The 21,961-nt window shown below is 43.4% G+C and overlaps 1 pseudogene; it reads right to left on the reverse strand.

Moving 5' to 3' along the window:
• Positions 1 to 1,518: 1,518 nt before the first annotated feature.
• On the reverse strand, positions 1,519 to 18,837 carry LOC126647993 (NADH-ubiquinone oxidoreductase chain 2-like; annotated as a pseudogene).
• Between the last annotated feature and the right edge of the window lie 3,124 nt (positions 18,838 to 21,961).

Raw genomic sequence — 21,961 nt, forward strand, 5'->3', positions numbered from 1 at the left:
TCCTAGAAGAGATGGACTTATAAATTGGTCAAAGAAACTTAAGTTCATGGTCAGTTTCAGGGGGAAGATTTTATAGTGGAAAGGGCTTTGTTTGAAGGGGGGTTTGTGGAAATAAACAATAAGATTTTAGGTTGTAGGATGAAGGAGAAGGTTAATCATGAAGTTAGCATGATGAAGAATCATGACGCTGGGTTTAGTTGAGGCATATCACTAAGGAGGGTTGGGAGGTCCTCTTTCTCTAGCTTAAAAGGCTAGTGCTGGTTCATAGCTTCTTAATGTTTAGGATGATAGAAGTGAGGATCAGCTTTCAAAGTGAGTTAGAGGAGCTGATTCAACTACGATGGGCATGAAACTGTGGTTAGCCCCACAGATTTCTGAGCATTGGTCAGAAAATTCCGGGTTGGGTGATAATGAAGGAGGTTTGGTTGAGTTGCCCTGGGATTGCGTCAGTTTTTACATCAAGGTTAGGAACACCTCAGGAGTGTAGGACATCGTCGGTTGTTACGATAACTCAGATGGGGGATTCTATAGGAATAACGATGCGGTGGTAAACTTCTAGTAGTCGGAAGTGGTCTAGTGGGAGTTCTGGTGTGGGGAGTATGTATGAGTCGAAGGATAAGTCTTTAAAGTCTGTGTATTCGTAGGTTCAGTATCATTGATGACCAATGGCTTTGAGGGTGAGGTCAGGTTCATCAATTTCATCTATTATGTAGAGAATTTGGAGAGAGGGAAGAGCTAGTATAATTAAAACGATTGTGGGTAGGATAGTTCAAACTAGTTCTACTTCTTGTGCTTCAACAGTATTGGAGGAAAGTTTTTCTATAAGGGATAAGAGATAAAGTACTAAGTTACAGATTGCTAGGGCAACTATTAGGGAGTGGTCATGGAATTCAATTAATTCTTCTATGATAGGGGATGAAGCTTCTTGGAAACCGAATTGAGAGTGGTTGGTCATGGGAGAGTGATGGGGTGTACTGGGTTTTCACCTGTGATTTAGTCTTGACAAGACTATGTAATTGCTTTACTAACAACCCATAAGAAAGAAGCATGAGTGGTTTAATGTGGTTGGCTTGAAACCAGCTTGTGAGGGTTCGATTCCTTCCTTTCTTGAACTTGGACGAAGGCTGGCTCCTCGAAAGTGTGGTATGGGGGAGGGCAACCGTGAATTCATTCGATATTGGTTGTAGTAAGTTTGGGTTGTAAGACTTTTCATTTAGATGCTAAAACTTCTCAGATGATGAATAATAATAATGGCCAGTCTTCGCGAGCAAAGATCCGGGGAAGGTCTTTACACCTTCCAGCCTGCGCATTGGATTTTTTAGGTGAGACACAGTGTGCGCGGAACTGAGCCCACCCTTTAATCCTAAGGTTCATCTGCCGGGGCCAAGCGAGCTTGGACGGTGGCAGCGAGGTCCTTAGGACATAGGTGGGTTGCCTTTAAGGGCTAACGAGCCCCACCTGCCCGGGAGTGGCCCTGACCGGGAATCGAACCCGGGTCTCGAAGGTGATAGCGCCGCGCCTTTACCACTAGACCACCAGGGGCTCCAGATGATGAATATAAGTATAATTACAGCAGTTATTGAGATGAGGGAGCCAATAGAAGATAGGGTATTTCATAAGGTATAGGCATCTGGGTAATCTGAGTATCGTCGTGGCATACCAGCTAGGCCTAGGAAATGTTGGGGGAAGAAAGTTAAGTTTACTCCTGTGAATATAACTCCAAAGTGTGCCTTAGCTCATGTAGGGTGGAGGGTGTAACCTGTAAAGAGTGGGAATCAGTGTGTAAAGCCTGTTAAAATTGTAAATATGACTCCTATGGATAGAACATAATGGAAATGTGCTACTACATAATAGGTATTGTGAAGGGCGATATCCAGAGAAGAGTTAGCTAAAACAATGCCTGTGAGTCCCCCAATGGTAAACAAGAAGATGAATCCTAGAGTTCATAGTGTAGGTGGTTCTCATTTAATAGTCCCTCCATGTAGAGTAGCTAATCAGCTAAAGACTTTAATGCCAGTGGGGATTGTAATAATTATTGTAGCAGATGTAAAGTATGCTCGGGTATCTATGTCTATCCCTACTGTGAATATATGGTGGGCTCATATGATAAAACCTAAGAAACCAATAGATAGTATGGTTCAGACTATTCCTATATAGCCGAATGGTTCTTTTTTGCCGGTGTAGTATGCTACGACATGAGAGATAATGCCAAATCCTGGTAGGATGAGAATGTAGACTTCTGGGTGGCCAAAAAATCAGAAGAGATGTTGGTATAAGACTGGATCTCCGCCTCCTGTGGGGTCAAAGAATGTAGTGTTAAGGTTGCGGTCTGTTAAAAGCATGGTGATGCCAGAAGCAAGGACTGGGAGAGAGAGGAGAAGAAGAACTGCAGTAATTAGAACGGATCACATGAATAGGGGGGTTTGGTATTGTGACAGGGCTGGTGGTTTTATGTTGATTGCAGTAGTAATGAAGTTGATGGCGCCCAGGATTGAAGAAACACCTGCAAGGTAAAGGGAGAAGATGGCTAGGTCTACTGAATCTCCAGCATGGGCTAGATTACCAGTTAATGGTGGGTAGAGAGTTCATCCGGTTCCTACTCCAGTTTCAACTGTAGATGAGACCAGGAGGAGAAGGAATGATGGAGGGAATAGTCAGAAACTTTTATTGTTTATACGTGGGAATGCTATGTCAGGGGCACCAATTATTAGGGGAACTAGTCAGTTACCAAATCCTCCAATTATAATGGGTATTACTATAAAGAAGATTATTACAAAAGCATGAGCAGTAACGATTACATTGTAGATCTGGTCATCTCCTAGGAGAGTTCCTGGTTGCGCCAGTTCTGCTCAGATAAGGAGGCTTAGGGCGGTACCAATCATGCCGACCCAGGTGCCAAAAATTAAGTACAGTGTACCAATATCCTTGTGATTTGTCAAAAATAATCATCGGTTGATGAAAGTCATAGGTAAGACGACTGAGTGTTAAGGTGTTAGGCTGTAGACCTTTTAACAGAGGTTTAATTCCTCTTCTTATCGGCTCTGCAGTGAATTTCATGTTGAGTTACCAACTCAAAGATGTGCATTAAGTATGCATCAGGGTCTGGTAGACAGGAACCTGTTGGTTATGGCATCTAGTTGTTAATTAGAAAGTTATGGGATCGAAGCCCATCTGTCTAGGGAAGGTCCTAGCTTAGTTAAAGTATCTGAGTTGCATTCAGGAGATGCAGGCTAGTACCCTGCAGATCTTAGCAGAAACTAAGAGGGGGTAGCTCTTGTCTAGGGCTTTGAAGGCCCTCGGTTTAAGTAACCTAAGTTTCTATGGGATTGTGAGAATTGTAGGTGATAAAGGTAAGAGTATGATTGATAGTATGGTGAGGGTGGAAGTTAATGTGTCAATAGATTTGCTAGTTTGTCACTGTTTTATATGCTTGGCAGAGTTTGGAGAGAGAGTGATTGTTGCACAGTAGGCAAGGCGGAGGTAAAAGAAAAGTCCTAGAAGGGAGAGTAGGGCAATGATAGTCGCTGTGGTTGTAAGTTCTTGTTTAGTTAGTTCTTGGATGATTAGTCATTTGGGCAGAAATCCAGTTAAGGGTGGGAGACCTGTGAGAGATAAGAGGGTAAGTATGAGGGTTGCAGCTAGTGTAGGGATTTTGGATCATGTAGTTATTAGAGTTGATAGTTTCTGGGTATTAGTGGAGTTGAGGGCAAAGAAAATAGCGGCTGTTGTTAGGGAGTAGAGGTAGAAGGTGATTAATGTAAGTTTGGGTTTATAAATGAGGATAATAGTTATTCAACCTAGGTGAGAGATGGATGAGAAAGCTATGATCTTGCGGACTTGGGTTTGGTTAAGTCCTATTCAGCCCCCTAAACCTGCGGAAGCAATGGTTATTGTGGATAGTAGAGTGGGGTTGAGTGAAGGAGAGGTTAGGAAGAGGAGAATGGTTGGGGGAAATTTTATGATTGTGGTTAGCAGTAGGCTTGTCATTAGGGAAGAACCTTGGAGGATTTCTGTGAATCAGAAGTGGAATGGGACCAGGCCTAGTTTTATTGAGATTGCAACTGTTAGTAATATACATGATATTGGGTGAGTAAGTTGAGTAATGTCTCATTGGCCAGTGAATCATACATTAGACATACTGGAGAAGTAATGTTGAGGCAGTTACTTGGACTAAGAAGTATTTAGTTGAAGCTTCAATGGCTGGTGGATGGTGGGATTTTGAGATTAAAGGGAGAATAGCTAAGGTGTTGATTTCAAGTCCAGTTCATGCCATTATTCAGTGGTTACTTGAAATTGTGATGATTGTCCCTAAGAGGAGGCTTATAGAGAAAATGAGTTTAGCCTGGGGGTTCATTAGTAAGGGAAGGAATTAAACCATCATTTTTGGGGTATGGGCCCAATAGTTTAGTTAGCTGACCTTACTAGGAAATAATATAAAGGAAGTATGAAGGATTTTTGATTCCTTCTGTGTAGGTTCGATTGCTACTTTTCTAAGTCTAGGAAATGAGAGGGCTGGTATACCTCTATGCTCACCTTATCATAGTGACCCTTTGTAGTTCAGGCACATTTCCCTGAGTGTCTTAGGTAGGGTGGTAAGCCTGCATATTAGATTGGTAAACTGATATGTCATATTCAACTTCTGTGAGGTCAAATGGGGTGCAGTTTGTTTCTGCGAGTGTGGAAATGTATCATATTATTGCTAGTGGTCAAGAAGAGAAGACAAGATATATTGACTCTTGGGTTGTGGCGAGAGTGTTGAGGGTGTAGTTTCCGCTGAAGATGATTACGTATAGGAGGATGATGGCTAATGTGACCTCATAGGAGATTGTTTGTGCGACTACTCGTAGGGCGTCAATTAGTGCGTATTTTGAGTTTGAGGCTCATCCTGATCATAGGATTGAGTAGACCGCAAGGCTAGATAGTGCAAGGAGGAAGAGTATGCCCAGGTTTATATCTGTGAGGGGGAAAGGGAGGGGGAGTGGGGTTCAGATAGTGATTGCTAGGAGAAGGGCTAATATTGGGGTAGTGATAAATAGGTATGGAGATGAGGTGGATGGGCGGATTGGTTCTTTAATGAATAGCTTTACCCCATCTGCCACAGGTTGTAGAAGGCCAAATGGTCCTACAATGTTGTGTCCTTTTTGGGTTTGTATATAGCTTAGGACTTTACCTTCAACTAGGGTTAAGAAGGCTACGGCAATTAAAATTGGTAAGGCATAGGACAGTGATATAATGAGGTAGATTAAGTTGGGGTGGATGGTCATGTAGTGGGCGGGGAGCTAGGGAGAAGATTTGAACCTCTGGGTAAAGGGCTTAAACCTTCTGCATTTGCCAAGTTCTGCCATGCTAGTGGTCCTTTTCTAGGAGGGTAAGGAGAGTTAGCCCTAGGAAATTTAGTTGGGTTCATATCTTTGGGCGAAGGCGTACCTGAAGTATTGACCTTACTCTTTCTGTCCTTTCGTACTGGAAGGAGTTTATCATGGATAGAAACCGACCTGGATTGCTCCGGTCTGAACTCAGATCACGTAGAACTATTAATCGTTGAACAAATGAACCCTTGGTAGTGGTTGCACCACTAGGATGTTCTGATCCAACATCGAGGTCGTAAACCTCCCTGTCGATTGGGGCTCTTGAGGGAGATTGCGCTGTTATCCTTGGGGTAGCTAGGTTCATTGATCAATGATATTGGGTCTGGTTACTGTTAGTACGTTGATAGGTTGTTCTTGGTGTAGAGGGGTGGTCTAATTTTTGGAGGGTTAGTTTTCCTCCAAGGTCGCCCCAACCAAAAAATACAGGCCAGTAAAATCCCGAGGGAATATCCCATGGATAGGGAGAGTAATGTGTGGGAGTGGCTGTTGATTTTGAAGTTCCACAGGGTCTTTTTCTCCTATGTTATGGTTCCTGATTTTGCACAGGAAGATCAATTTCACTGATTATCTGTAGGAGACAGTTAAGACCTCGTTTAGCCATTCATACATGTCTCGATTTATGGGACAATTGATTGCATTACCTTTGCACGGTTAGGATACCGCGGCCGTTGAATGTGTTGTCACTGGGCAGGCTTCACCTTCAATACTTGGTCTGCTGAAGGCTATGTTTTTGGTAAACAGTCGGGCCTTAGGGTTTCCTAGTGCCTTTTATAGATTTTAATCTTTCTTTGGGGCACTCTGTGGGTGGGTTAACAGATTTTGTGATATTAAGTCTTGTTAAGTGTTAGTAAATATCTTGTGGTTTGTTAATAATGTGGGGTGTAAGCTTGTGCCATAGAGGGGCAACCATCTTAACATCTTCAGTGTTATACTTTATTATAAGCTACAGCGACTTTAGTTGTACGTTTTTGTGTTGAGGTCGTTATGGTTTTTAAATTGTGTTGATAGTTGTTGGTGTTGTGTTAAGAGGATAGTTAAAAAAAAAGAAGCACTTGATTAAATGAGTTGGTGAGATTGGTGGGTAGGTTTAGTTATGTTGTGTTGGGAGTTTGTTTAAGGATGGGTTCTTATAGTTGAATTTACAACGGTGGTTTTTCAGGTCATAGGTCTTGGGGAGAGTCCAAGTAAGAATTTTATGACATATTTTATGGTTTTTTTAAGTATTTGTTTTATTTTAGGTGGATTGGTAGTGGTTTCTAATCCTTCTCCTTATTATGGGGTGGTAGGGTTAGTGTTGTAGGGTGTGGGTGGCTGGTGAGTTTAGGGGTGTCTTTTGTCTCGGTATTGTTTTTAGTGTATTTGGGTGGGATATTGGTTGTGTTTGTTTACTCAGTGTCGTTAGCGGCTGACCCTTTTCCTGAAGTTTGGGGGGATTGGCAAGTTGTAGGGTATAGTGTAGCGTTGGTTTTTGTGCTGGTTGGTGGGATGTTTGTTGTTGGGTTGCCTGGAGGTTGATTGGTTGGTGTAGGTACAGTGGATTGTGAGGGGGTATCTTCTGTCCGATTGGATTTTGATGGGGTAGTTGGTTTAGAATAAGGTAGATTAAGGGGTTGGTTGTTGTGGTAATGGAAGCTTAAATAATAGCTATTTTATTGGGAATTTTTCTAATGTGTGAGGTTAGTTGAGTGATTTGTTGATTAGATGAATTTTTTTGGGAAATAAATAAGTGGTTAGACAAAAACAAACAAATAATGACTGAATAATAAAAGTAAAGGAAATTTATGGGGAAAGTTAATGGTAAGTCAAGTTGAGCAAACAAAAATTTGACAAACAAAAGAATGATTTTCCTTATAGATGGAAATTAGGGGAGTGGAATGTGTACAAAATTTTAAATTTTTTGACAAAAAAATTGATGACAAAAATTAGTGCATTATAGATGGAAGTTTGCCAGAACGTGGGGTCTGTTGATCACCACACTACTTCCCTAGCAACGGTGATAGCCACCCAACTACAGGTACAGGACAAGACAAAAGGGAAAGGCAACTGCTATCAATGTGGGGCAATTGATCGTTTTGTTAAAAACTGCCCTAAAAAACTCCCCTCAATAACATGCTGTAGGGTTTCAGGTTACAGGATGGGCTGCCAGTAAGGCATCCTGGGAGTTGTAGTTCTTAAAGTACTCTATCACACATGTGCAGTGGAATGATCATTTAGAATTGGCTAAGAAGGTCACGTGTTGTGACGTTACCATTTGAAACTACTATTTAAGCTTTTGTCTCTTTCAATAAAGGATCTGTTCTGTTACACACCACACTGGTGTCTCTCTGTTCCCTAGGACCCTTTATTTATTATATTAATACTATTGCTACAACATGCCACAAGTGTAGTAAAGGAAAGCAATGGACTAGTGAGTGTCGGTCGCTAGTCAACCACGGAAGGAATACTGTGTTGTCGGGAAGTTGCAAAGCGGGGCCCAAGGTTGTGCACCCCCAGCAATCAAATAAATTCAGCCCCAAGCAATTGGCTCACAATTTACTCGCCGCCACCACAGGAAGCGCCAACCTGGATCTGGCCTCCAGACGGTCAATAACAATAACCTCCACTGTCATGGTGTTAATACCTCCTGGGGTGTGGGGACTCCTAGGTCCAAGGGTTCACAGCCTCCTAATTGGTCGTTCCTCAACCACGAGGATGGGTTTGTTTGTTTTACCCAGAGTGATTGATTCGGATTCTCAAAGTGAGAACCAAATCATGACATGGACACCAGTACTACCCTGTTACATACCTGAAGGGCAATGGTTCGAGCAGTTAATCCCCTTCTACAGCGTATCACCCCCTGGTATGGGAGAGAGAGTGTCCAGGGCTTTTGGGAGCACAGGTGAGCCACAAATATTTTGGGCAAGGACTATCTCTGCTTCTCAGCCCATACTGACTTGTCACATAGACGGGTGCAGATTTAAAGGCTTGGTAGACATAGGTGTTTATGTTACTATCATAAAGGACACAGAGTGGCCATCTGACTGGCCCACAGAGTTCCCCGTGTTGACCATTTTGGAGGTAGGAGGCATGCAAAGGCCTTGACAAAGTGCCCATCTGCGCACAGTGCTGGGGTCAGGGGGCAGACTGCCAGAGTTGCACCTTTTATAGCTCCTATCCTGTGTATCTTGTGGGGAAGGGATGTTTTGGGTCAGTTCAGCACCATTATGCAGATTGTGACAAGGGATGCCCAGATAAAAGACAGGTTTTTCAACAAGGGTCATTGATCAGCCATTCCATGGACTTATCAGACTAACATGAAAAACAGATGACCCCATTTGGGTTGATCAATGGCCCCTAAAAAGAAAACGACTTGTTCACCTGCGAGACCCAGTCCAGGAACAGCTGGATGCTAGCCATATAGTACCAACTTCTAGCCCATGGAACAATCCAGTGTTCTGCATCCCTAAGAAAAGCAGTAAGTGGCGCATGCTACACGATCTCAGAGCAGTTAATGCAGTCATTGAACCAATGGGGGCATTACAACCAGGACTTCCCTCACCTGCCATGCTCCCTGCAGGGTGGCCACTGATAGTAATTGACCTGAAGGACTGCTTCTTCACTATTTTGCTGCATCCAGATGATGCCCCCCGTTTTGCCTTCTTGGTTCCTACCCTCAATCATGCAGAGCCTGTGAAACGATACCACTGGGTTGTCCTCCCACAAGGCATGCAAAATAGTCCAACTATTTGCCGGACAGTGGTTGCCAAAGCCATACACCCTGTCTGGGAGCTCTATCCTTCTGCTGTCATTTATCATTACATGGATGACATCCTAGTATCTGCTGCTTGAGAAACTGACTTGCAATCTATTATGACTGCCTTGACTAATACTGTTCGAGGAGCAGGGTTGCAGGTCACCCCAGAAAAGATACAGAGAACTCAGCCCTGAACCTACCTCAGATGGAAGATCACACAACAGGAGATTGTGCCACAACCACTGATTCTTAAGGTAAAAGACACTCTAACATTATATGACTTACAGCGAATATTAGGAGCCGTTAACTGACTTCGACCTATTCTGGGCATAAACACAGAGGAGCTGCATCCCCTCTTTGAACTGCTTAAAGAAGACCCGACCTTAACCTCCAAGACAGAAGCTAAACAAGCTCTTAATGTATGCTCTCAGGCTATTGAAAGCCGGCAAGGTAGACAACGACATCCTGACCTACACATTTGCCTTGCACTTGTTTTCAGTAAGTTTCAGCCTTTTGCCGTCCTGTTCCGGTGGGATCAGACGGAGTCTGACCCCCTGAGGATTCTGGAATGGCTGTTTCTGCCCTGTACACTGCCTAAAACTGTCTGGACCATCAATGAAATGTTTACTAAGTTTATCTTTAAAGGCAGAGGACGTCTGCAGGAGCTGGACGAACAAGACTCTGAGACCATCTACATTCCAGCAACCAAGGACAACTTGGACTGGTTGCTTGCAGAGGATGTCAGATTCTAGGCTGTGTTGGCAGACTACAATGGTGACATTTCCATTCACTTTCCAAAACACAGACTCTGGGAAGAAGTGGGAAACCTGCATCTAATGGTTACACGTCGCTGCCGGTCACAACCTGTGGAAGGCATTACTGTCTTCACTGGCACATCTGGATGGTCACGAAAGGCTGTGGTAACATGGGTAAACCCTGTCACGGGACACTGGGACAATGAAGTACAGACCATAGACCAAGGTTCTGAACAAATTCTAGAGCTTGCTGCTATCCACATAGCCATTGAACTGTTTCCTGATCAGCCACTTAATATCATTACTGATTCGTGTTATGCTGCAGGGTTGGTTTCACGTCTTGAAGTCTCTTTCCTTTGAGATGTCACTAATCCTTGTCTGTTTGCAGAAATACGTACTATATGGTTCCTTGTCAACCACAGAAAATTTGACTTTTACATAATGCATGTCTGCTCCCACACAGATTTGCCAGGACCCATAGTAGAAGGTAATCAAAAAGCAGATGCTGCACCTATGACGGTCACAGTGCCCAAAACTCTTGAGTAGGCTAAAATAATCCACTTATTCTTTCATCAAAATGCATGCTCCCTAAAAAGACAATTCCAACTCAAAATGAACCAAGCTCTAGATATCATCGTGTCATGTCCTGACTGTCAGCAAATTGCCCCAATGCCATCTAAAGAAGAGGTTAAACCCCGAGAAATAACAGTCAATGAAATTTGGCAAATGGACATGACACACATAGCCAAATTTGGTTGACTAAAATATGTCCATGTCATAATAGACACATATTCTAAGTATATTTATGCTACTGTACACACTGGGGAGAAGGCAAAGGATGTCATCAGACACTGGTTTAGTTGCTTTGTAACGTTGGGAACTCCAAAAACCATAAAAAAAGACAATGGTTCTGCATATTGTTCCTCAAAAGTCAAAACATTTCTAACAGATTAGGGAATTTATCATTCCACAGGCATACCGCACTCACAGACGGGACAAGCAATTGTGGAGAGAGCACACCTCACACTGAAGGAGATGCTGCAAAAACATAAAAAGGGGGAATCCATATGTAGTCTGCAGGAACGACTGTAGAAAGTAACATATGTTTTAAATTAAAATTGTGATGACACAGACTGTAGTAAGTATGAATGCCAACATAAAACTCAGATACATTCCCCTCAGAAACCACCGGTCATGGTAAAAGACATAATAACAGGACAATGGTCAGGACGGGTGGACCTTGTGACATGGGGGAGAGGGTATGCCTGCGTCTCTACAGGTACTAAATTGAGGTGGATTCCTTCCAGGGGTTTAAGGTCATATATCAGCCCTCTTTCACAGCAGGAGCAATCACCAGAGAAGACAAATGAAGAAACTGGAGACAAAGAAACACATAACTAGTGACTATTACCAAACCTAACCCATGCGGTTGAAATGTAGAGGCATAATTGTAGGTATGCATGAGTGAGGAGAGATTGAGGCAACTGCCTAAGAATGAATGAGAAAGATTGTGTGAACATATGAATGTATGTGAACCAAAAAGCACCTTATGCCAAATATGCCTTGAACAACTACACTCACACAACAAACACCACCTCCGCCACATTATCCTATTAGGGGACAGTTTGGAACACAACATTCCTCCCCTAAAAAACCTTTTCCTTGAAATTAAGTTGAGTTTTCCCCAGTTATACACAGACCCTCAGAAAAATAAAGGTTAATGCTCTACCCAGTTGCAAATAAGCCCTTAGATTAATAGTTATTGTTTCTACCTGGTTACATTCAAACCCGTAGAAAAATAAAGTTTAAGGTTTTATCAAGTTAGCCCCAAGACCCCGAAGAAAAATGAATATACTTGTTGCAAATCCCAAATCCACAAAGGTAAAACAGTTGAAAAGGTTACTGTGTTAGATGAGGATTGCTATGTTAAAAAATGGTTAAGAAAAAGGGTTCAAATTTGCACTGTTCTGTAACTTGTTTTAATAAAATGAGGGGAGATGTGGCGTTTCCAGTTTCGGGAAGAGTGCCAGAGGGGTACTCTGGGAAATGTGGTACTGGATACTCTGTCGCACATGCGCAGTGGAACACCTGATTATAATTGGTTAAGAGGGTCACATGTTGTGATGTGTCAAGGTTCAAATTTCCTATTTAAGCCCTTGTTCTTTTGAATAAAGTCATTCTGTTACTCACCACATTGGTGAATGGATCCATGCGGATTTATTATTTATTATATTAATAAATCACCTACAGTTGCCAGCCCCATATAAAGGAATCAGACACAAGACACTGGTAGGTGTCAACTGAGCTGCCAGGCTCTGTGCTCCAGAGGACCTGGCTGAGATTAAGTGAAGGATCCTATCTTACCCCCAGTCAGTCTCCCAAGTCTGTTGCTGGAAAGATCAGCTCAAGAGGTGGGCTCGGCTTAGCTGCACTCTGCCGTGCACCTTGCAGCCACTGGCAGGTCCATCTGGGCTCTGCTTGGTTCCCATAAGTCTTCCTTGGTTTTGAGCAATGGACATTGAAAACACTGGCAGTAACCTCACCCCCGAGGAGCTGGTTGCCAATTTCTGGTACCACTCATTGGATCCAGAGGAGGACCAAAACTTCAACAGGACTGCCACTACCACTCTTGACAAAACTGCGATTATTACTTCAACAGAACTGCAACCATCATTCTGACCAACAGGTTTCCTTTTCCTTTTACTTTGCACTCAGGGGGGTCACGTGGTGCCCAGCACAGGGGCTAACAAACACTGTTCTGTCCCAGGGTCCTGGGTTATATATCTGTTCTTTCCCTGTATCACTGTATTTATTGTAATCTTTTTAGTAAATTGTAACTCTGACTTTTAATCTCTCTTGAGTTGGGTTCATTTCTCCTGCTGGTTTACTTTCAAACCAGCACACTGGTGCAACCACCCAGAGGGTGGTTGAACACTGGAACAGGCTCCCCAGGGAAGTGGTCACAGCACCAAACCTTACAGAGTTCCAGAAGGACAATGTTCTCAGGCACATGGTATGATTCTTGGGGGTGTTCTGTGCAGGGCCAGAAGTTGGACTTGATGATCCTTGAGGGTATCTTCCAACTTGGCATATTCTATGATTCTATGTATAGCACCGCAACAGAGAACCCTAAATTGAAAATCCTTATGGGTGCATAAAGGACATTGGGAAGCATAACATATTCAGTGTTTATGTTTATGTTTTTTAAGCTGTTCTGTCAGGGTGATCCATGCATCTTGAAGAAACAGTGTCCAAGTGCCTAAAGTCATAGAGTGGAAGAGTGGAAATGAAGGGAAATGAGAACTGAATCCAAGGTGGAGACAAGCAGCAGTATAATAGACAGCTGGTGTTAGGGTGGTGGAAAATCACCCTGAAATGAGCCTCTTCCCTCAGCTCAATGAGGCCTAAACAACAAAGGAAAGCACAGTTTGCAGCCAGACAGCCTGCTAGCCAACCACAGACACACATGACAGCTTCATTCAGGAGCCTGGAGTCAATACAAAAGCTCCGAAATCAATACGACATCCTGTGACCTCAAACAGCGCACCAAATCTCAAAATTGGAACCCCAAATGAGGAGGAACAGCATTCAAGGGAGATGAAACTACAGGGCTAGCACTGAAAGAGACTAAAAAGGAGAAGACTGTTCCCAGTTTATTAATGGCAAGGTTTGGCTGGCTGCATCCCAGTTGTCATAGTTTATATTCGTTAAAGGGCAGTACTTTGTATGTATTATGCAGAGCAGTTGGAGAGTGTGTGTGTGCGCACGTGTTTGCAAGCATGCCCCTCACTTGGTAGAGATCAGGATGTGTCTTTCTGCTTAGCACTGGGTTCTCCCTCAGAAATTCCTCCTGTGTAAACCGCAAATAGGGTTTTTATCCCACTTGAGCGACTGTATGGGTACAGATGTGTGCACACCCTCACACATATGCATCCTCTCTCTCATCTCTGAGCCTGAAAAGCATAAAGGAACTCAGACAGGCTCTTTCCAAGAATAAAAATTTTTAAAAAGCCCAACATTTTACATCCCCTTCCCTCCTGGCCATACTTTCAGACCACAGACACACTAAATCTATTACAAAAAGATGAAGCATTGTGTGATTGTCGCTACTGCTGATGGAGTTGATTGCTCCATAAACAATTCCTTGCTCCTACATGGCATATAAGACCTGGTCCCACAGCACAACAAACCCATAAAGAAGAGAGAAAGAAAAAAAAAAGTGCTTCAGTCTCAGGAGTTGTCCCCTCCAGGCAGGATTGTCCCCTCTGAGGTAGTTTCATCTGCAGCATCTCTTGTAGCATCATGCACAAATGGTACTCTTTCCCCTACAGCAACAAAAATGACAAGTGAATCCTTTTTATCACCTTCCCTTTGAAGGTAGGTGGAGAAGTAGAATATAGGTACACACACATACACAAAAAAAGATTAATACCATTTGCAAAAGTACTGTTTGGATTTGCCTGTTCTAATTATCTTCTTTTCAGTTGCCACGTTTGAAAGAGGTTGACCTTGCACATTTTCTCCTCCTCAGCTGCACAGCCCAAGACTAGTTTGCTAGAGAACTTGAAAAATGTTTCTTTTTGTGCTGAAACACGAGTAGATGAAGAGAAAGGGCTGAATTTTTCAAAACCATCTATGTATTTTGATGCTCGTTTGTCCCAGTTTAAATGAGACACAGGTGTTTTGCTGAGGATGAGTTATGAAAAAAAGACCCAAAATCCTCCCTCTAAGCAATTATAAATCCGAAATTAAGAGAAATAACAGCCCTTTATTAAAAGGTATGTGTGTATTGGCAGAAACAATGAAAGAAAACAAGTAAAACAACCAAACAATACTCCTATACCCACAGATAATCCCCTTCAAAACAAACCAATAAGCAAAGAAGTAAACAGTTCAATTTTTGCGCCCTTTGGTGCAATTCTAACCACAGTTAACGGGGGTGTCGTTGGATCACTGGAGATGCAGAGCTTGTAATGTCCTGTACCAGTCACCAGGTGGCGTTGTTGGAACACTGGAGATGCATAGCCTGCAGTTCTTTATGCTGGTCACCAGGGAGTGCTGTGGAATCACTGGTCATTGCCACGTGGGGGTAACACCCTCCAGGGTGTATTGGAGAAACCAAAAAAAAATGGGTTTCCCTCCCCTTCCCCACACACTGGGAAAGGGGAGAGAGAGAGGGGGGAGAGAAACAACAAAAAAAAGCCCTCCCCAATTTAAAAAACCAAACACTCACTCTGTTCGGCTGGTCGAATCGTGCAGCACAGCCCTCTCTCTCTCCCCCCGATGTGCACAAGGACCACCGCCAGGAAAGAAACAAACGGGAACGGGGAAGGGGAAAAACTTCCGGGAAACAACTCCTCTCTGATGAAAAATCCAAGCAGGATCCACAACTGGAAAGTAGGTCAAGAACAACAGAACCACACCGAACCTCCACTCCGACCTTGTTCCAGCCTCAGCAGCAAGCCCCAAAAACTCCTCCCCCCCTTTCCCAGGAGACGAGAGAAAAAAAAAGTAAAGAAGAGCTCCTCACACCCCGTTTCCCAGGAGAAGAGATTCTGAGCAATTAACCAGAAACCAGCTTCTTTTGTGTCCCTTAAGTGCCCACTTAACAGCTCTGCATGCAGTGGGCAGGGGGAAGGGAAAAATTCCTACTTAGTTTCTAAGAACCAGCAAAACCATGACAATGTTTCCCATGCGTTTTCACTGAAGACATGTCAAAACCTAATCACCGTTCCTTTTAAAGTGTCCCACTGATCTGATGTTCAGAACAGATACATCTGTGGGAGTTAGTAACCTCTCTAGAATTTGGAGAAACTTAGGTGCACAGAAACTGAAAACAATAAATGTTCCTTAGAACACAGTAATTTCAACATATTTTATCTCAAAAGTTTGGGGAAAAGGTTGGAGAAAGTGTGGATGCCCCATCCTTGGAAGCGTTCAAGACCAGGTTGGATGGGGCTCTCAACAACCTGGTCTAATGGAAGGTGTCACTGTCCATGGCAGGGGGGTTGGAACTCGATGATCTTTAAGGTCCCTTCCAACCCAAACCATTCTATGATTCTATGAAATTAGTGTTAAGGCTCCACAAAACCACTTTATACTTTAGTCACCCTTTACTTCACCAGTCTACACTATTATTGTCACAACTCTGGAGTCCTTAGAGATCATGAGCATGATCTCTATCTCCTCCTCTGAGAAGACAGTTCTATTTTTACCTTGTGACAATGTTATACAGATACCAGAGGGCAACTCAGCAAAGACAAGTATAGCAGATTGAACAAGTTTTTTCTCCAGCACAAGGTAGGACGGAAGATCCACATGCAAGATGAGGTGATATTCCAACCCCAGACAAGAAGACTGGAGAAGTCCCCCCCAGTTTAGCAACATTAAGATAAAAAGCCTCTTCATTGGCATTTGAGGAATTGCTGAGGGTGCACTCAATCCCACTCTCCATGTTGCTGACAAAGATGTTGAACAGTATCGGCCCCAGTACCAACCCCTGAGGGACACCACTCATAACTGGTCTCCACGTGGACAAGGACTAATTGTTATGATTTGTGTCATAATTTTAATCTGGAGAAGAGGAGGTTCACTGGTGAACTTATCCCTCTCTACAACTACCTGAAAGGAGGTTGTAGTCAGGTGGGAGTCAGCCTCTTTTTCCAGGCAACAAGCAACAGGATGAGATGACATAGTCTTAAGTTGTGCCAGGGGAGGTTTAGGTTGGACATTAGAAAGAATTTCTTAACAAAAAGTGTGATTAGATATTGGAATGTCCCCCACCAGGACCACAAGTCCTACCCAGGAAAAACTTGCTCCAGGGTGGATTTCCCTCTCCACGGGCCACAGATTTCCTGCAGGACTCTGCTCTGTCCTTGGGCCTCCCACGGGGTCACAGTCTCCTTCATGTAACCACCAGTTTCAGCATGGGCTCTTCCATGAGCTGCATGGGTGGAATCTCTGCACCCCAATGGTCTTCCACCAGCAACAGGGGCCTCGGCTCTCAGTCTTTCCCCTGTCGGAGGGGGAGGCCCCCCAGGTCCCTCCTTCCCCCTCCTGGAGCTCTGATCTTGGAGTCTGCTTGTTATCCCATGTTCTCCTCTGCTCTTCTTCTGGAATTTCTTCTGCACCACAGGTTTCTCTTCCTCTGTTCTTAAATATGTTATCACAGAAGGACACTTCTGCGGAGAATTGGTTACATAGACCTACAAGAGCTGAGCGAGCATGAACTTGGCAAAGTTAGAACACAGCTGGTATAGCTGTCGTGCAAGCAAGGTCACGCTGGCCTTGGCAGTAACTGTTATGCAATAACAAGATCTTGCTGTTATCTTGTGGTCACCAGAAGCATGAGAAAAGAAGGAACTGAGAATCTTCACAAACAGAAATTGAGGGCGTTCCTAACCTCTAAGGCTGCTACCAATTGTAGAGCTAAGTTACAAAATATTAATGATCTTATTATGTATCCTATATATACTGTGATGTATAATCAAATAAACGAAGCTTGCTGATACTCATATTGAGCATCCATGCCTCCCGTGCTGCGACACACTTCATTGGTTCTCTCTTGTCCAGCAGTAAGGAAGTCCCTCCTGGAGCTGGCTATCATTGGCTTTTCATAGGACAGGGGAAGCTTCTAGCAGCTTATAACTGAAACCACCCCTATGGCCTCCCCCTGCTATCAAAACCCAGCCACATAAACCCACAACACACTGAAATATCATATTTTGTTTCAGATATCTAGGGAGTTCAAATGTACGTTTTTCAAATTCAGGAAAACTGAACTCATTTGATGGAACTGTTGTTTTTTTTTTTCCTTGCTTGCTTTAAAGTCTGTGCCATGGTTAAAGTAGGGTTTGTATCTTATTCCCTTTTTCCAACGTTGTTTTGGAGGAACTGTTTCTTTAAGAACAAACTTCCCCCTGCCCCTTAGACGGAGCCAGGGAGGGGCGGGGAAGAGGAGGACACTATGAGGAAGGAATCAGAAGCTGCACCATCTCGCTTGGAACTATGCTTTTCTTCCTGATAGGGCAGAGAGACAGGGAGACAGAGACACAGGTTGCTGCAGCCATTCAGTTCGGCAAACCTCACTACGAAGAATTCTTGGACTGGTACCAAGAAAGCGGCCTCCACCATCCTGCCTCTCGGGAGTTGCAAGAAATTGCAACTGTTACCGAAACCAGCAAAAGTGCAACTGTTGCCAGGTTCGCGGGGGTCCAGCCCCAGAAGCCACTCCCGCTGCAACCGTTTCTCTCCTAGCTTCGCTCAGGAACAGCCCAGCTGCAACCCCTGCATCGGAACCACCATGGCAGCCATGCGGAGCCAGTAGAGACAGGAACAAGATAAGGAGCGGCGCAGAGCCGAGCCCATCCGAGCTGCACAGAGACCAAACCCCAGCGGAGCCATTCGGAGTGCAGCCCAGCTGAGCTGGGGATGAGCATTTCTTCGGAAACTTGTTTGCCACAGTACTTTTTTCTTTGTTCTCCTGGGAGGGGGAAGGGTGGAGAACACATATCGGTCATCTTTTTTGTCTGTGTACAAAAAGGGGAAGAGACTAGAGGCGATCTCTGTCTGGGTTTGGTTTGAACTGTTCTGTTTGTATTGTTGTTTTTACTTCTATATTTCTTGTCAGTAAACTGTTATTTTGTACTTATATCTACTCACATTTGGTCTCTCTGTATTGGTGAAAGGGACATTTTTAAAAAAGGGGAGGTGACCCATTTGTTGGAGTCTCTGCCTCAGTATTTTTCTTAAGACTAAGGCACTCTGCTATTTGAATGATTTACCAATCTATCTTAAATATTTCACCAATAAATCACAGGCTTGTGTTTCTATTTCATTTTAAAACTAACCAGTGGAGGAATGTCTGAGCTGGAAGTTAAAATTCTGCTCCACCAAGCCAATGATGCATAATCACTTCTCTGCAGACTCTGATGAATAAAAACTTCTCTGTATTGGGATTGTAAGAAATAAATAAGGTGGTTTTATTTACAAGCAGGAGTTTACTCATGTCAAAATGCCTGGAAGCTGTATTATTTGGGGGGGTTGGAGAGTTATTTAGTAGCGGGTACTGGCAGTCTGTTTGCAGCTACTTACTGATAGTCTACTTGCAGTTACTTGTTGCTGTTGCCTACAGTTAGAGTATAGAGGCGAGCCGGGAAGGCTCTAAGACAATGGCACCAGCCAGGGCTCATTGCCGAGGGACCACGCGACCAAGACAGGGAAAGAACCCGATAGGTCACTTAAGACAAATAATGGACTGGCAAAGGGAAGTGCGAGCCGGCCCTGAGAGACTCAATCGAATCCAAGAAGAGAGGCTATATCACCTTTTAAAGAGGAAAAGGAGTGGGACTGGCCATGGGAGGAGCAAGGCAGTGGTTATGTAAATCAAGAAACCTTAAAAGGACTTGTCTCTCCCATTCTCAGGGTGCTCGGACTTGGTCACGAGGTCGATGCATCCAACGCGTTGTGATTAAAGTTCTTTGTTTCACTTTATTTGGTCGTCTTTGAAATTTTAATTAGAGATATTTCTCACAGGGATTCCATGCTTTTTCCCATCCAAGGGAAGTAAAAAGAAAAAAAAGTCAGATGTTGTTGGCAAAAATGAGAGATTTTTAAAAATGCTTCTGGGGTGAAGGAACTCCATATCTCATTGAGCATCAGTGGGAATAAAACTTCCCAAGTTCCTAAACTTTGTAGGCATTTTAAACTACATTTCAATGAAGTTGTGATGTAAAATCAACACATTTATGAAAACTAAGAAAAGTACACCTATCCCTCCTCACCATCTCCAAAAGTCCCAGTTCATCAAAATGAAGCCAGGAAGCCTCACATAGATATAATTTAGTGCATTTAATTCTAATTTTGTTCCTAAATCATTGAGACACATTCAAGGCAAGATTCACTTTGGTCTCAGTCAGTAAAATCCAAAATGCATGAACAATATGAATAAATAACAAGAAGTTGATAGCTAACCTATTGAATCCAAAAAGTAAAATATGAGAGAAAAATGAATACTAAAAGGGAAGAGGAAAGGGGAATTGCTGAAAACTACATTATTGTGAGAAATAAAAGACTGGTTTTATTACAAGCAAATAAAATGGACAAAGGGTACTAACAAAGGGTTATTGTTATTACTAACCTATAGGCGTTCCATGAAAGTTGTAAGGCATACAGTTCAGTCTTGAAATGTATACCAGGGATTGAGCATGTGAGAATAGGGAATTGCATACTAACTGGAAATATAGCTGACCCAGCCCCATGCCACATGACTGGCCATGCAGGCAGATGGAGGCAGTAATTTTGTCTGAAACTCCACCCCTGGCATGAGACGGGGGCACAGGAGAGTCAATCCGAGGAGGAGAAACGCCCCCCCATGACGTAAAACAGGGTTGGACCTTAGGAATGTTTAAAAGGCGGGGATTTTGAATTGGGAGGCGTGCTCTTGGAAATTTAGGGACCTGAGTACCCAACACGTGTTGTAATTAAATTTTCCTACTCGTATTATCATTATCATTATTTTATTTGTTCTGTGGATTTTTTTTTGCCATCGTCGTAAATTTAAAGAGAGATTTTTCTCACATTATTACTAAGTTGTCTTTCATTTTGTTTTCTAACTTTTCCCTTAGTTTTGTTTCAAAACTTAAAAAGTCATGCCTTTTGCTTCAAAGTGGCTGATCTCACATTGATACCCACAATAAAGTATGAGCAAAACATAAAGATGTATATGCACAGATAAAAATCATCTCGGGCAACATGATTCCTCTTCTGCAGCTGGGCAAACATCTCTGCATTCCAGCTCCTAAGACTGTCTGGAGCTTGCCTGGGGCAAGGTGGGAGAGGTGGAAATAGGAGACACATCCTGCTCCTCTTCCTCGTTTGAGGACAGAAGTTCATATTTCCTCCCCATGTGCAGACAACAAGACTTCCTGCACAAACTGACATGGAAACAGCTGTTTTACTGCTTTGTGTCAGGAATGCAGCCAAGACCAAAGTCCCCTGTACCCTGGACTCCCTTGTCTGGGCTGCTCCATCCCAAAAAGGGTCTCCCATTCCCCCTGCCCTTCCCCTCCAACACACACTCATCTTCCTCTTGTGCTTTTGTAGCTTATTTCCCTACAAGCTACTTCTGAACAGGAGTCAAAATTAAACAGGTTGCCCATAGGTCATGGTTCATGTGTCTGTTCCAGGTGCCAATAAGGGATTTGTGTTCCAGTCCTCTTATCTAGTTTTGCATGCATTTATCTCCAAGAAATGGGAGCAGAATTCAGTTCGTGTTCGCCTGCAGAGTGCAAAATGTGGGGAGCACAGAAACGCGTGTGCAAAAACGTGCCTTGCACTGAGATGGGTATCAAAACCTATACGGTTGGTTTGTCTCAAGGCAGATGCCCCTGAGACATGAGACTACTGCAGGGAAAGGCAGCTGGGGAGGAAGAGCAGACCTCCTCTTTCCAAGGCAGCAGGGCACAGATAAGCCCCAGATGCTTTGCAGAAGGAAAGGTGTTGTTGCACAGACCATTAGGGAAAGAGCCCTTCCACTAGCCATGTGTCTACATCTGAATCCTTCACAAAATCAATGAAGAAGATTCTCCTGAAGACAGTACTTTCTGATTCACACTTATGTTTTCCCATTGCAGCCTGACTCTACAACAGAGCAACATTGAGCAGATTGAATATTTCCACGCATGATCATTCCTCTGCTTGCAACCACTGAGCAACATGAACGCTGCTTATCTTAGGCTCCCCATTTTTCTACACCTGCATCTGCAGATGTAGGAAGGTAACAAGCAGAGGTACCCCAAACCAAAGGTGTTGATCTTTCCAACAGTTGGGCTTGTGCTCCCTAGTAATAGAGAACGACTCTTTTCCCCATCCAAGCAGTCCACTTGTGGTCTTCGGAAAGGAAGAAATGTTTTGTGATAAAAAATACTTTGTGACAGTGGAAACAGAAACCAGAAGTTTACCTAAAACTGAAACACAGTAGGTTTTCCAACTTTAATGCTGCTGAAGTCACTCTGCAGCATGGCCTCTAAATCTGGGAACCATTTAAAGCAGCAGCAACAACAACAACAACAGTGAGAGAGAAGTCCTCTGTGAGAAGATGAATT

The sequence above is a fragment of the Myiozetetes cayanensis genome, unplaced genomic scaffold, assembly GCF_022539395.1.
Source record: "Myiozetetes cayanensis isolate MyiCay16 unplaced genomic scaffold, myiCay2020 scf419, whole genome shotgun sequence".
Taxonomy (NCBI): domain Eukaryota; kingdom Metazoa; phylum Chordata; class Aves; order Passeriformes; family Tyrannidae; genus Myiozetetes; species Myiozetetes cayanensis.